The sequence below is a fragment of the Lissotriton helveticus genome, chromosome 1_2, assembly GCF_964261635.1.
Source record: "Lissotriton helveticus chromosome 1_2, aLisHel1.1, whole genome shotgun sequence".
In the NCBI taxonomy this organism is placed as follows: domain Eukaryota; kingdom Metazoa; phylum Chordata; class Amphibia; order Caudata; family Salamandridae; genus Lissotriton; species Lissotriton helveticus.
Genome location: NC_136058.1, coordinates 391,121,331 through 391,134,857, shown reverse-complemented (window position 1 = coordinate 391,134,857; position 13,527 = coordinate 391,121,331). Strand labels below are relative to the sequence as shown.

Here is a 13,527-nt window from a genome sequence, read left to right as displayed (position 1 = left end):
TGATATAAAACCTTGTGTGGTGTCCATTTGTAGTGTTGTCGCTGCGTTACTGTATGTGTTCACAAATGCTTTACACACTGCCTCTGAGATAAGCCTGTCTGCTCGTGCCAAGCTACCAAGGGGGTGAGCAGGGGTTATTTTAGGAGTGTACCCCCTTACCCTGACTAGAGGAGAGGGCCCCTATTTGTCACAAGTACCTACCTGTGCAAACTAGAGACCCCCAATTCTAACAGATTGCAGTTATTTCCCATGAACATGGAATTCCAGGTAAGTGCGGGTCCTAAACTTGTGTTGATTAAGTCCCTGCCCTTTGTACACACCGCCCGTCGCTACTACCGATTGGATGGTTTTGTGAGGTCTTCCGATCGGCCCCGCTAGGGTCGGCAAGAGCCCGGATGGAGCGCCGACAAGACGATCAAATTTGACTATCTAGAGGAAGTAAAAGTTGTAACAAGGTTTCCGTAAGGGGAACCTGTGGAATGGTCATTAACGGCATAGCGGTCCGAGCGACGAACAGCGCCAGCCCAAAACCCTCGGCTGCCTCCTGCAAGCACACCTTAGGCACTGTGCCCGGCCTTGCACTTGCGCGTCCCAGCTAGCGGAGCAGTCCGTAGCCGCATGGGGTGCTTTGGTGAGGACTGGGCCTCAGCGGGCCTTCCTCCACCAGGGGAGGGGCACAGCGGTGGGCACTCCTGAGACAGAACCGATTCTTATTCGGCACGACCCCCGCGGGGGGGGGGAAACCAAAGGGCAGTGCCTCCCCGAACTGGGACTACCCCCTGAATGGCCCTCCCGTACCTGAGTCCCGGCCCATCCGGGCTTCAGCCGACGGAGGAGTGGCCCTTCTTGCGCTGCAGGATGGCCTGGAAGAGAAGGAGCCAAGGGCCTGTGAAGGGACCCACAGCTGCACTCGGTGGGAGGCGTGCGGGATGGGGAGCTGCCTGGCTCTCTCCTTCTGGCGCCTTCAACCCAGGCAAGGGTGGGGTGGGTGTCCCACCAACCCACCAGCACAGCTCGGGCCGCCTGCCAATGGACAGCTGACGTGCAGGTGGGGCGACCCTCCCCCGTTGCCAGGTACCTGATTTGACCCGGTCCCTTGCGTCCGGGCTGAGGGGTTTGAAGACTCGCGTGGTCCCTCCTGGTTACCCCAGGAGGGACTGGTGGCGGTGGGCTGCTGCCTGCTCCCATCACTCTGGCAGCCCCCCTCGCCAGTGAATGGTTGGGGGGACTCCTGGGCCGAGCGCCTGGTAACGCTTTTTTCTACCAATGGTGCAGTGTGACCTCCAGAGGTGAAGCCTGGAATGGGGAACCCGGGCCGTGTTGCCGTGCAGGCAGTGGACAGATGGCGTCACCATCCTCCCGCCTCTCCTACGCCCTCAGGTAGGCAAACATTTTCGAAAAGTTGCCTGTGACTCTAGGCGGTGGATCACTCAGCTCGAGTGTCGATGAAGAACGCAGCTAGCTGCGAGAATTAGTGTGAATTGCAGGACACATTGATCCTCGACACTTCAAATGTACCTTGTGGCCCTGGGTTCCTCCCGAGGTTATGCCTGTCTGAGAGTTGCTCGATCATCAATCGCCCCGGGGCTTCCCTGGGACACGGCTGGGGCTGTTGCAGGGTTTAGCTCCGCTTCCCTTTGTCCCCCCACAAGGTCAGACCCCCCAATCACCCGCGACAGGCTCCCTCACCCGGTCCTGTCATGGAGATACACTGCAGGTGTGCCTAGCTTCTCCTCACTGCTGCGGTGGGGAGGAGGCTGGTGACCGGTGCGCCTGGGCCCGTCCAGAGGCACCTGGCTGTGTGCTGCGTGTGGGTTTTCTGTGGTGCTCCACCGGCTGCCTGCGCGCATGCCTCGGTGTTGAAAATTAGTACGTTTTTGTGAACATTATCTGCGCCATCTTGCCTCTTCCCCTGATGCCACACTTTTGTCGTGCACACCCGCCATTTTAAGATGCCCCGATCAGAACGAACCCTTTTGCATGCCGCTGGCCCCTGACATAGCCCTTCGCTTTCACTAAGCCTGCACGCTGACCACCCCCTGCTTGCACCTGCCTCGAGTCATAAACCCCTCTTCGGCGCTGCTCTGCCCCAGGCCCTCATCCTGTTCCCAGCGCGACACCTCCCTGCTTTCCTTTCAGGATCTCCGGCCCTTAGATGCAAACCCCCTTTTTCCCCGTGTGCCCGTTTTGTCTTCCCCGTTCCCAAGCCGACACCCAGCTCTGCCGAAACCATCCTTGCCCCTCCCCGTACAATAGAAAGCTTCCCCCATCAAAGAATCCCCGGGTTGATCAAAGCCCCCCACCCCATGAGATCCGATCAAACCCCCCACATTCCGTGAATCGGCGGATTATCCAGCTGCGCGATACTCATCACCTGTTGTGACTAGGGTGGGGACTTCAACTGTAAATGTGTGTGGGAACGGGCCCAAAGGGGAGTTCCGAGAATGTCTTTTCCGTACATCAAGGCTTTAACATGTATGTGTAATCTACAATAAAGTCATAAATGTGTGTATAAGAGGCCAGGCCTCAGGAATACAGTTAGAGCACCTCAGAACGATACCTTCTGTCCGTTTCGTTGTGTTCTCCTCCGGAGAGAATAAAAAACCTTGTTTCCTGCTTTCCAGTCTCCAGCGCCTGCCTCTTCATTGATTTAAATAACTAGAGGGTCACAGAGGCAATACCGCCGGGCAAATATCGATTGTCCCCGACCCGATTCAGGTTTTTACAATTGGCGTCCCAAGCGTGGGGCCCATCAGCGACTCGTGGATCCAGTGGGAGAGGTCCCGACGACAGAGTGAACGACTGCAACGATCGGGAGAGCTCTTGCCCAATAGACCCTCGTCTGGCAGCCGATCATCCGAACTCCACTAGTTCCGAACAGACCTCTCTCGAGTGATCTACGGTCCTGACTGGGAACCATCAGGAGTGCCGTGAGAAATACGAGAAAAAGAGGACGATCGGGCGCTGGATTCGGAAGACAAGAAACTGTCCACATGGTCCGGGTAAGGTCGTGTAATCACGACAAGTTGCGGAAAATTTGTTTGATTGCTTGATTGTTCAAAATACTAGTATTGCTCGTTTTATTTTTATTTTTTTTTATTTGGAGATTCACTGTCTGCAAACGGAGAAACAACAGGCTCTCTCTCTTTGCAAGCAGTGGAGGATAGGTAGGGTAGCAGCCGTGCTTGTTTTCTTTCTCCCCCACTCAATAATTGCTTGAAACTGAACTGTTGTTCGCAAAAATATTGTTTCCTGGAGATTCCCTGTCTGCAAACAGGGAAGTGACCACCCTTTTTGCAGATAGTGAAAAGGGTAGGTAATGCAGATCTTTGCGGACCTACTCATTCTCCCCATTGTTATTTGTTGGTCTTTTGGTTTTTGATCCATGAGGTATTCACTACCTGCAAACAACGTAGAATAGAAATATTCTGTCTAGTCTTTGCACCTAGTGATAAGATAGGCAGTGCTGACTTTTAGTCCCTCGTTACGAGCCGTCATGTCTGTCTTCTCCCCACTGATAAATAGCCTGTTTAGCCCGGACCGGGTGTTAGAAGTGGATCATATAGCTCCGCTAGAAGGCACCCCTAATAAGGACATGTTCATAAGCTATGGATTAGTCACCATAGCCTATAATAAATTGTGGCACAGGTATACCGAAGAGAGTCAAGACAAACAGTGGCCACTGGCAGGATCCTTTGACCTTGATAAAATAGAAACGTTAGAAATAGCCCTTCGAAATAATAAGACAACGCCAATTATGCTCGACAGTCTCGGTATGTGGCGCAGAGAGGCCATGCAACGACAGAGAAAAGACGAGGACAAACAAAGTAGAGAAATATACCGACAGGACAACCCCAGGACACCGCTACCCACGACTTACCCCCCGACACTATGCAAAGGACGACCAGACTTAGGGTCAAACCAATGCGCTTTTTGTAGGTATGTCGGACACTGGAAAGCCCAATGCCCGACTCTACTGAGCGTGAGTAAAGGCAAAGGGCCGACAGGAACGACAGACCGGCAGTACGAGAAAAAGCGCGAGACAAAGAAGAACCCGACTTACATAGACAGACCAGACAGAACCACCACGTTTGATTATGCCCGATGGCACAGATTTCGCCAGGAAAATCTCAGCGGCGTGCTCAAGTTCTCCTAGGTCGGGCAATGTCAAGACGGGAACCCAGCCTCGTTTCAAATTCACAGACAGAAAAAGATAATTATGACCAATAACTGTTTTATATTCGTCTTGGGTCTTTGTATGTCGTACTTGTACTGTCCCCCGTCTGAGTTTGTGTGTATGTAATGTACAAATCTACGTCATCCCTCTACACGTGTTTCCGTGTTACTCAACCTCTGTTAGCAGAAACTTAGCATAAAAGCAACCTGAAAAAAAAGAAATGGTAAAACAAAATCCGTAGACCATTAATGAACTTGAACTTTTAATTTAACACAACAAACAAGGAATAATAACGGTAAAACTGTAGAAAATGAATGTCAAACAGAACATTCGCCCCCCCCCCATTCTGGAACCTTCCAAAGTAGGGCAGGGTTACGGCTACGCCCAACCAACGGCAACCCATATAAGGCGAGCCTTGCTGCCAACTCTTGGTCAGGAAATCTTAACGTATGGGGGAGCCGGAGGAGAGGCAGGAGCCCGCAGCCTGGGCATTTGCAGGTAGTCCCGCCACATGTCTCCTTGGCCGGCCGCAACGGGCCTGGAAAGACTAAAGTGGTCCCGCCACATGTCCGGAGAAGAACGAGGCACCTCTTCCTTTTCTCTTCCGTCACAGCCGCAGCAGTCCTGGACGGCGGGATGCCCTGCACGTACCTCCACAACAATTTGTCCAAGTTGGGCTGGGAGGGAGAGGCGACGCGGACGAGCCTCTCCCACCTCCACCGGTAGGAGGTTTCCCAGCCCCTGGCCCGACGCCGAACACCCCCAGTCAGGCGATGGTGCCAATACTTCCACAGCACCGAACACACAATGGTGGCACCCAAGTACTTGCGCAGCACCGAACGTGCAATGGTGGCCATACTCCCACAGCACCGAGCCCAGGACTTGGGGAACACCGGATGTGGAGAGACCTTCATGCGGGGCGATGAAAAGGAGCGGCATGGAGTGCACCGGGAGAAGGAGACGAGGCGAACGAGTCTCCCTCGCGCCACCCAGGTGGGGGCATCACAGCCGCACCCCAGCTGAACGTCCCGCTTTCACAAAACAGGGACCTCTTCCTTTCACTCCGAAGGGTCTCTTCCACTCTTGCAAACTCGACGAGAGTGGCCCCTGTAGGGCCTCAAAATGGCGTCTGGATCCGCTGGAAGGCGGGCCCCGGCCACTAGAGTAACTTTGTCCAGCAATATAACTCGAACATTTGCCCCCTGGAGCACGAGCCCCCATCTCCGACAGCATCTCCGCAGCCTTGAAGATCCTACAAAGGTCCCCGGCGGAACCATCGGCCTTCGCAGGTTTCCGGTAAGGGATGGCTGCCTTGATCGCCAACGAAACAAACATGACATTGCCACACCTTCCGTTAGCATGAATTCTAGAACTGCCGAAAAGGACTCTGGTCCAAACTGCCAGTAATGGGAAACATTTCCCCTGATGCTGCTTCCGGACTGAGCCGGCCCCGCCCAAAATGGCGCTGGTATCAATCGGAACTTACGAACACCTCGTGGTGTTCCTTCTCACTAATATAAACTTAATATTCTGAGATTTTATATGATCCTTTGTACACTTGGCTAGAAAAGACAAAGAGAACTCACTCGACGAGCAGTATGAAAAGATCCCCGTTACAAATGTTGATTACAAATGTACAATGTATTATATTTTTATAACTGATGTAAACCTCATTTACGACGCACACGTACGGTATGCATATAGGAAATCTGATTACAACTATTGTGATTATGCTTCTAAATTATGAAAATAAATGCCCCCGAACCCCCAGCCAATTAATAGACGTTTTTAGTTTCTTATAAATGAATGAGTAAAACTTTCCGATGTTTTATTGTTGCAAACGACACACCCCACTGTACGCACTTTAGCCATTGCCACGACCGGCCAAATACGACCGCACCCTCATAATCCATATGCTGAAATGATTTTGCAAAATAAAGTCTTTGAAACTATGGACGGTATTGCATGCTTTATTTTAAAAATGTGGGATCGGTGGAAAAGTTCTTTTCTGTGCACCCTACTCTGCTCTCTCTTTAAGGTTAAAAGAAGATGGTTGCCCAGCCCTGGAGACGGATCGGATCGACAACACGACACTCCGCCTTCAAAGTACGCGACTGACTCATGAACTCTCGCGTAGAGGAAGACCTTGACTTCCGAGGATGGGTAAAACGAACGGTGTAAATGAGGGAATGTAAAGGGAGGGTGAAATGAAATAATGTAAATATTATAAAGTACAACGTTCCAAAGTAGCAGGGACCCAAGAACCAAAGAACCTTAGAACGCCACAGCGTTGGAAGGGGTTTCAAGGATCCCGATAGTGAAATACATCCTTTTTTGACTAGATACCTCGCACTAAGCACCTCTGGTTTCCTTTTTACGGTTTCCCGCACACGACCTATATGGACACACTACCCCCCCCTCCCCCGACTTCAGAAACCATATCCCCGGGGACCCTGCCCCGAGGAGGAAAGACGAGTAAGAGGTAAGTAAAGAACTTATGAATCCATGTATTTGAATATGCGCGAATGCTGTCTTCCCCACCCCCCCCCCCTTTTTTCCTCCCTCTGCAGGTTACATCAGAGATTACAGCCGAGGTGTGGCGAAGATCTGAAGTCTTGGCCATGCCTAATACACGAAGCGGACTAGCACCGCAAGGTGGTGTCTAAGCACGCCTGCAACTACTCACGTACCGAACAAACCCGAAAAATGAGCACAACCTGATAAAAAGTGATCACCCTTAAACCAGACCGGATGAATGAACCCATGTCACGTATGATGCGAAACTATGAGGGAATGTGTGTGTGTGACTGAGGACGTTGACCCAACTGGTCGAAGGACCGAGAATGCGAGAAAGTGCGACAAAATGGTACCTCCTTTCTTCTTTCCTTTTTCTCAAGGCATGTCCCCTCTACCCTGCTTAATGCTCAAACTGCATGATTACAAGATTCTAACCCAGACCCGTGAATGCCCTTTACTGTGTAATGCACTAAATAGCCTTTCTTGAATACACTGCCACCCTCTCTGTTGCACGTGTACTATTTAGCCTGCCGTTACGCTCTCTCTCTCTCTCTCTCTCTCTCTCTCTCTCTCTCTCTCTCTCTCTCTCTCTCTCTCTCTCTCTCTCTCCCTCTCTCTCTCTCTCTCTCTCTCTCTCTCTCTCTCTCTCTCTCTCTCTCTCTCTCTCTCCCTCTATTTTTGCGCTCCCACTCTTCCGAGTGACTAACCCCGAAATTGGCAGATTGCCACCCCTAGCACACCACCTAATTGGCTTCAAATACCGTCAGTATTTGCACAAAAACTTGTCTGTAATACAATCACCCCGAGACCGCGTCATTACCTCTCCTTTTTCCGCTAGAAGTCAATGAGCCAAGGTTGGGCCGTAAGGGAAAGGACAGGTAAGACGGCAGAGGTTCCCTAATCTGGCCCGAAATAAGGGAACTACATGTCAACGGCTCCTATAGTATAAAACAAGGACCTCAGAATACGCGACCCTCCTCTCCCCGAATTTTCGCAATACCCAAACCAGAGAATGATCACCCCTGTTACCTCCCCTGTATCAGCCGGCCAAAAACTGGAATTATGAAACTACCCCTCATTTCCGGTTGTGAGAGATGGGTCGATTTTTGCCCTTACCACAAGTTTCCTATGTCCCTGGTCGTTTCCCGTAAAACCCCTGTCCTTCCTGATTAAGTAATCGGGCTGTAAAAGGTTATGTAGGATCCAGAATGATGTTTTACAAGGTTAACAGACTAGTCCAAGGTAAAGAAATCACCGAAATGAACCCCGTAGTAGTTTAAAAACAGGATGCATCTATAGAAAGGAAATGTTTTAGCCATGTTCGCCTCTCAGCAAAATACCTGTGTAGTACCATGTTGACGACTCACAGTACCCTTTGTAAATATAAAACTCTAGAGAACAGCATATCTTGCCAGGTTCGTCTCACGAAGGTGGGTCACCATCAGATGAACTGTCGCAAACTAATTATGAAGGAAAGTCATAAGTAAATCCCACAGGCCCGTCACCGGTCATTTCATATGCCAGTTGTGAGAACGAGCATTTTCATTCTTTGCCTGGAGCTGGGAGAGAAATAGACTTTTTTGATTATCTTCATCTGCAAATTTTCTAAAGACTGTCTTTTCAAACTTGTTTAAGGGTACTGCTGTTGGAGGAGAGAAGGACCGGATGTGGGAGCACGAGGCCTGACTGCAGACTAAGGAACACCTGCGACATTAGCCAAGGCGAGACCATGACAGAAAAGAGCTGCAGGACGAGGCACTGTTCTCGACAACATGAGAAGAAAGGGTCGACCTGATGCCCCTGCTCGACGTCCAGTGCTTATCGACAAGTTCCCGCTCTCTGAATTTGGTCACACGCCCGCCTATTTGAAGTCTCTCGTTCCCCTAGTTTGTTCCTAATTTGGCCTTGCTCCATCCCCCTTTTTCCTCTGACCTACCCTATGGACTGTTTTTGAACACTCTTCTTCCATCTGAACTTTCTGACCATCACCTCAAAGGACACAGGGCGAAAAGGACCGTTCCGACCAGAAACGCGAGGAAAGGGTCGTGCCCTGCAACGCAGAACTTAGAACAGAGCTGGACTTGTAGCTCCACCGCCGGTGCTCAACAGCGCCAACGAAAGACCACGAAGAACAATGAGAACTCGTAAACTTCGAACATTTGACATCCACAATCACCGTTTTTGCTATGCCTCATTTCTCTCCCAGCCGCCATTGTATTGATCATGCTCCAATTCGAACCTGAGATATATGTAATAACCTGCCAGTATGAAATATGTACTTGCTGCTCTCGCTGCAGAACCGTTTTTGTATTACATTCCTATGACTTTCCTGCTGAACAAGTTTATCAAAGTTTATCAAATAGGCCCACCTCCTAAAAACTAGAAATGTTAAAATGTATTGTTTACAACTCTTTTCACCTAGGGTTCCTACCGTTTTCTCTCTCATGCCCACCACAATAGAACCAAGTAGAAAATGAACCAGCAAGATGTCTTGAATATGTTAAAGGGAGGACTGTTGAAAATTAGTACGTTTTTGTGAACATTATCTGCGCCATCTTGCCTCTTCCCCTGATGCCACACTTTTGTCGTGCACACCCGCCATTTTAAGATGCCCCGATCAGAACGAACCCTTTTGCATGCCGCTGGCCCCTGACATAGCCCTTCGCTTTCACTAAGCCTGCACGCTGACCACCCCCTGCTTGCACCTGCCTCGAGTCATAAACCCCTCTTCGGCGCTGCTCTGCCCCAGGCCCTCATCCTGTTCCCAGCGCGACACCTCCCTGCTTTCCTTTCAGGATCTCCGGCCCTTAGATGCAAACCCCCTTTTTCCCCGTGTGCCCGTTTTGTCTTCCCCGTTCCCAAGCCGACACCCAGCTCTGCCGAAACCATCCTTGCCCCTCCCCGTACAATAGAAAGCTTCCCCCATCAAAGAATCCCCGGGTTGATCAAAGCCCCCCACCCCATGAGATCCGATCAAACCCCCCACATTCCGTGAATCGGCGGATTATCCAGCTGCGCGATACTCATCACCTGTTGTGACTAGGGTGGGGACTTCAACTGTAAATGTGTGTGGGAACGGGCCCAAAGGGGAGTTCCGAGAATGTCTTTTCCGTACATCAAGGCTTTAACATGTATGTGTAATCTACAATAAAGTCATAAATGTGTGTATAAGAGGCCAGGCCTCAGGAATACAGTTAGAGCACCTCAGAACGATACCTTCTGTCCGTTTCGTTGTGTTCTCCTCCGGAGAGAATAAAAAACCTTGTTTCCTGCTTTCCAGTCTCCAGCGCCTGCCTCTTCATTGATTTAAATAACTAGAGGGTCACAGAGGCAATACCGCCGGGCAAATATCGATTGTCCCCGACCCGATTCAGGTTTTTACATCGGGCGCCCACCTCCATGGCTAGCTTCCCAGGGAGGGTAGAACCCCTGCCCTGCCAATCCGAGGAAAATAGGGCGTGATGCCGGATGCCGGCCCTCCTGCGAAAACAGGGGCGGCTGGCGTCCCACGGCTTCCACTATGCTTCGGCGTTTTCTGACTTCGACCTCAGATCAGACGTGGCGACCCGCTGAATTTTTGCATATTACTAAGCGGAGGAAAAGAAACTAACCTGGATTTCCCCAGTAATGGCAAGTGAAGAGGGAAGAGCCCAGCGCCAAATCCCCGCCCGGTGGCGGGTGAGGGAAATGTGACGTACAGAAGATCGACTCCCCAGCATCGCTCAGGGGCCCAAGTCCTTCTGATCGTGGCTCACCCCGCGGATGGTGTTAGGCCGGTAGCGAGATCGGGTATTCTCAGCATCGGGTTGCTTGGGAATGCAGCCCAAATCAGGTGGTAAACTCCATCAAAGGCTAAATACAGGTGCAAGACCGATAGCCAAGAAGTACCGTAAGGGAAAGTTAAAAACAACTTTGAAGGGAGAGTTCAAGAGGGTGCGTGGAACAGTTGAGACGTAAATGGGTAGGGACCGTGCAGCCCACCCAGAGTATTCAACACGGCGGGAAGATTGGTGGCTCAGGAGTTATGGATCCCTTCCGCGGGACCGGCGCCCAGGCCCTATCTGGCCCCCCCAGGGTACATTTCCTCCGTGGTGGTGCACCGCGGCCGACTCCGGGTCGGCTGGAAAGTTTTCTGGGTGGCCGGTGGCACTCCGCTCTGGCGGAGCAGCATTGCCGTGTCAGCGGGCCAAGGGAGATTCGACCGCCTCAAAGCGCTCCCCCGGGCACCCGTTTCCAGTTGCCCCTCGGGGTGTGCTGGGGTAGGGAAGGGGTGATGGGTCCCCCTGCTCCTGGTGCAACTGCCGACTGGGGCAGACTGTGCTCAATGTGCCCCAAACCCCGTCATGCCACAGGGCGGGGAGGCCCACACTGGGTGGCAGGCGTATGCGCAATATCGATTACCCACCGACCCGTCTTGAAACACAGACCAAGGAGTCTAACAAGTGCACGAATTGAAGGGCCGAGCGAAACTCTGTGGAGTAATGAAGGTGAGGGCCGGCGCATGCTGGCTGAGGTGGGATCCCACCGCGCTTCTAGCGGCGGGCACACCATGGGCTGTCTCGCCCGCTACGTCGGGCAGGTGGAACATGAGTGTGGGTGACAGGACCCGAAAGATGGTGAACTATGCCTGGGCAGGGCAAAGCCAGAGGAAACTCTGACGGAGGTCCGTAGCGGTCCTGACGTGCAAATCGGTCATCCAACCTGAGTATAGGGGCGAAAGACTAATCGAACCATCTAGTAGCTGGTTCCCTCCGACGTTTCCCTCAGAATAGCTGGCACTTGGAGCCCCCAGTTTTATCTGGTAAAGCGAATGATTAGAGGTCATGGGGCTGAAAAGATCTCAACCTATTCTCAAACTTTAAATGGGTAAGAAGCCCGGCTCGCTGGCATGGAGCCGGGCATGGAATGCGAGTGCCTAGTGGGCTACTTTTGTTAAGCAGAACTGGCACTACTGGATGAACGGAATGCCGGGTTTAGGCGCCCGCTGCCGATGCTCATCAGACCCCAGATGCTCATCAGACCCCAGAAAAGGTGTTGGTTGATATAGACAGCAGGACGGTGGCCATTGAAATTGGAATCCGCTAAGGAGTGTGTAACAACTCACCTGTCGAATCAACTAGCCCTGAAAATGGATGGCGCTGAAGCGTCAGGCCCATTCCCGACCGTCACCAGTGCTGAGAGCCGTGGGGGCTAAGCCGTGATGAGTAGGAGGGCCGCTGCTGTGTACACAGAAGCCGGGGGCGAGGGCCCGGGTAGAGCCGCCACATGGAAGAGGTGTGGTGCAGCAGCCAGGCTGCCTGACTCAGGACTATGGGATTCAAGGTTCGATCCCCGGTGCCGGCGGCAGGTTAGCCCAGCACCATGCGACTCTGGGAAATAGCTTGCTTAATATTCCCGAGGGCCCCCAGTGCTGGGACACCACTTCGGAGGTAACTGTGTGCTTTAAAAATACTGGTATTAGGTGCAGATCTTGGTGGTAGTAGCAAATATTCAAATGAGAACTTTGAAGGCTGAAGTGGAGAAGGGTTCCGTGTGAATAGCAGTTGAACATGGGTAAGTCGGTCTTAAGATAGGCGAGCGATATTTTGAAGGGACGGGCAATGGCCTCCGTTGCCTTTGGACGATCGAAAGGGAGTCGGGTTCAGATCCCCGAACCCGGAGTGGCGGAGACGGGTGCCCTCGAGCCATCCAGTGTGGTAACGCAAACGATCCTGAAGAAGCCGGCGGAGCCCCGGAGAGAGTTCTCTTTTCTTTGTGAAGGGCATGGCATCCTGGAATGGGTTCGCCCCGAGAGAGGGGCCCGAGCCTTGGAAAGTGTCACGGTTCCGGCAGCAACCAGTGAGCTCTCACTGGTCCTTGAAAATCCGGGGCAGATGGTGTAACTCTTGTGCCGGGCCGTACCCATATCCGCAGCAGGTCTCCAAGGTGAACAGCCTCTGGCATGTTGGAACAATGTAGGTAAGGAAAGTCGGCAAGTCAGATCTGTAACTCCGGGATAAGGATTGGCTCTAAGGGCTGGGTCAGTCCGGCTGGGTGCGCACAGCGGCTGAACGAGGCGGGGTGGCGCCAACTCTGGACGTGAGCCTGGCCCTTCCTGTGGATCACCCCAGCTTGGTGGTCGCCTATCCCCGTGCCCTCTCCCCAGGAGCGCAGGCCAGTGTTCTGCCTCTGCCGGCACCTAGCAGCTGACTTAGAACTGGTGCAGACCACGGGAATCCGACTGTATAATTAAAACAAAGCATCGCGAAGGCCCAAGGCAGGTGTTGACATGATGTGATTTCTCCAGGTGCTCTGAATGTCAAAGTGAAGAAATTCAATGAAGCGCTGGTAAACGGCAGGAGTAACTATGACTCTCTTAATCTATTCTCAGTTGTAGTGGCTTTTACCTCCCAGTGGTCCCACCGGTAACTTCCTCTATAGTGCTAAACTCTGCGTTGAGAAGTCTACAGAGACAGGCCAAACAATGTTCTATCTTGGCAGCGAGCGTGATAGTGAGAAGTGGCAAAGCAAACAAACACAATTCCAGATGGGGTAGTTCCTGGAGAATAAAAACCCTGATAAGATGGCGTAAGGAGGTGCTGTCTTTTCCATAAATCATTAACCTCCTCACCGAATTTGACAAAGTAGCACCGCTTCAAACAATGCAACAAGCAACAACGATTCAGATCATGATATAGGCCTTAGTCCACCCTCTGAAGCAGAAGAAGACACAACAGTAGACCTCAGCAAAACCATCTAATTTGTGGCCTCCTTAGCCAAGCATGACATTGTCACAACAAACTTTCATAATCTACCTGATGTGTACGAGGTCAGCAAAGAATTGAATATAAAGA

General features: G+C 51.9%; 1 non-coding gene and 1 pseudogene across 1 annotated transcript; both read left to right on the top strand.

Moving 5' to 3' along the window:
* The first annotated feature begins 1,410 nt into the window (after positions 1 to 1,410).
* On the top strand, positions 1,411 to 1,564 carry LOC144808070 (5.8S ribosomal RNA). Its single transcript, XR_013606611.1, has one exon. It is a non-coding gene; the product is annotated as a 5.8S ribosomal RNA (ribosomal RNA).
* An 8,695-nt stretch (positions 1,565 to 10,259) lies between these two features.
* Positions 10,260 to 12,636, top strand: LOC144808381 (28S ribosomal RNA; annotated as a pseudogene).
* The last annotated feature ends 891 nt before the right edge of the window (positions 12,637 to 13,527 follow it).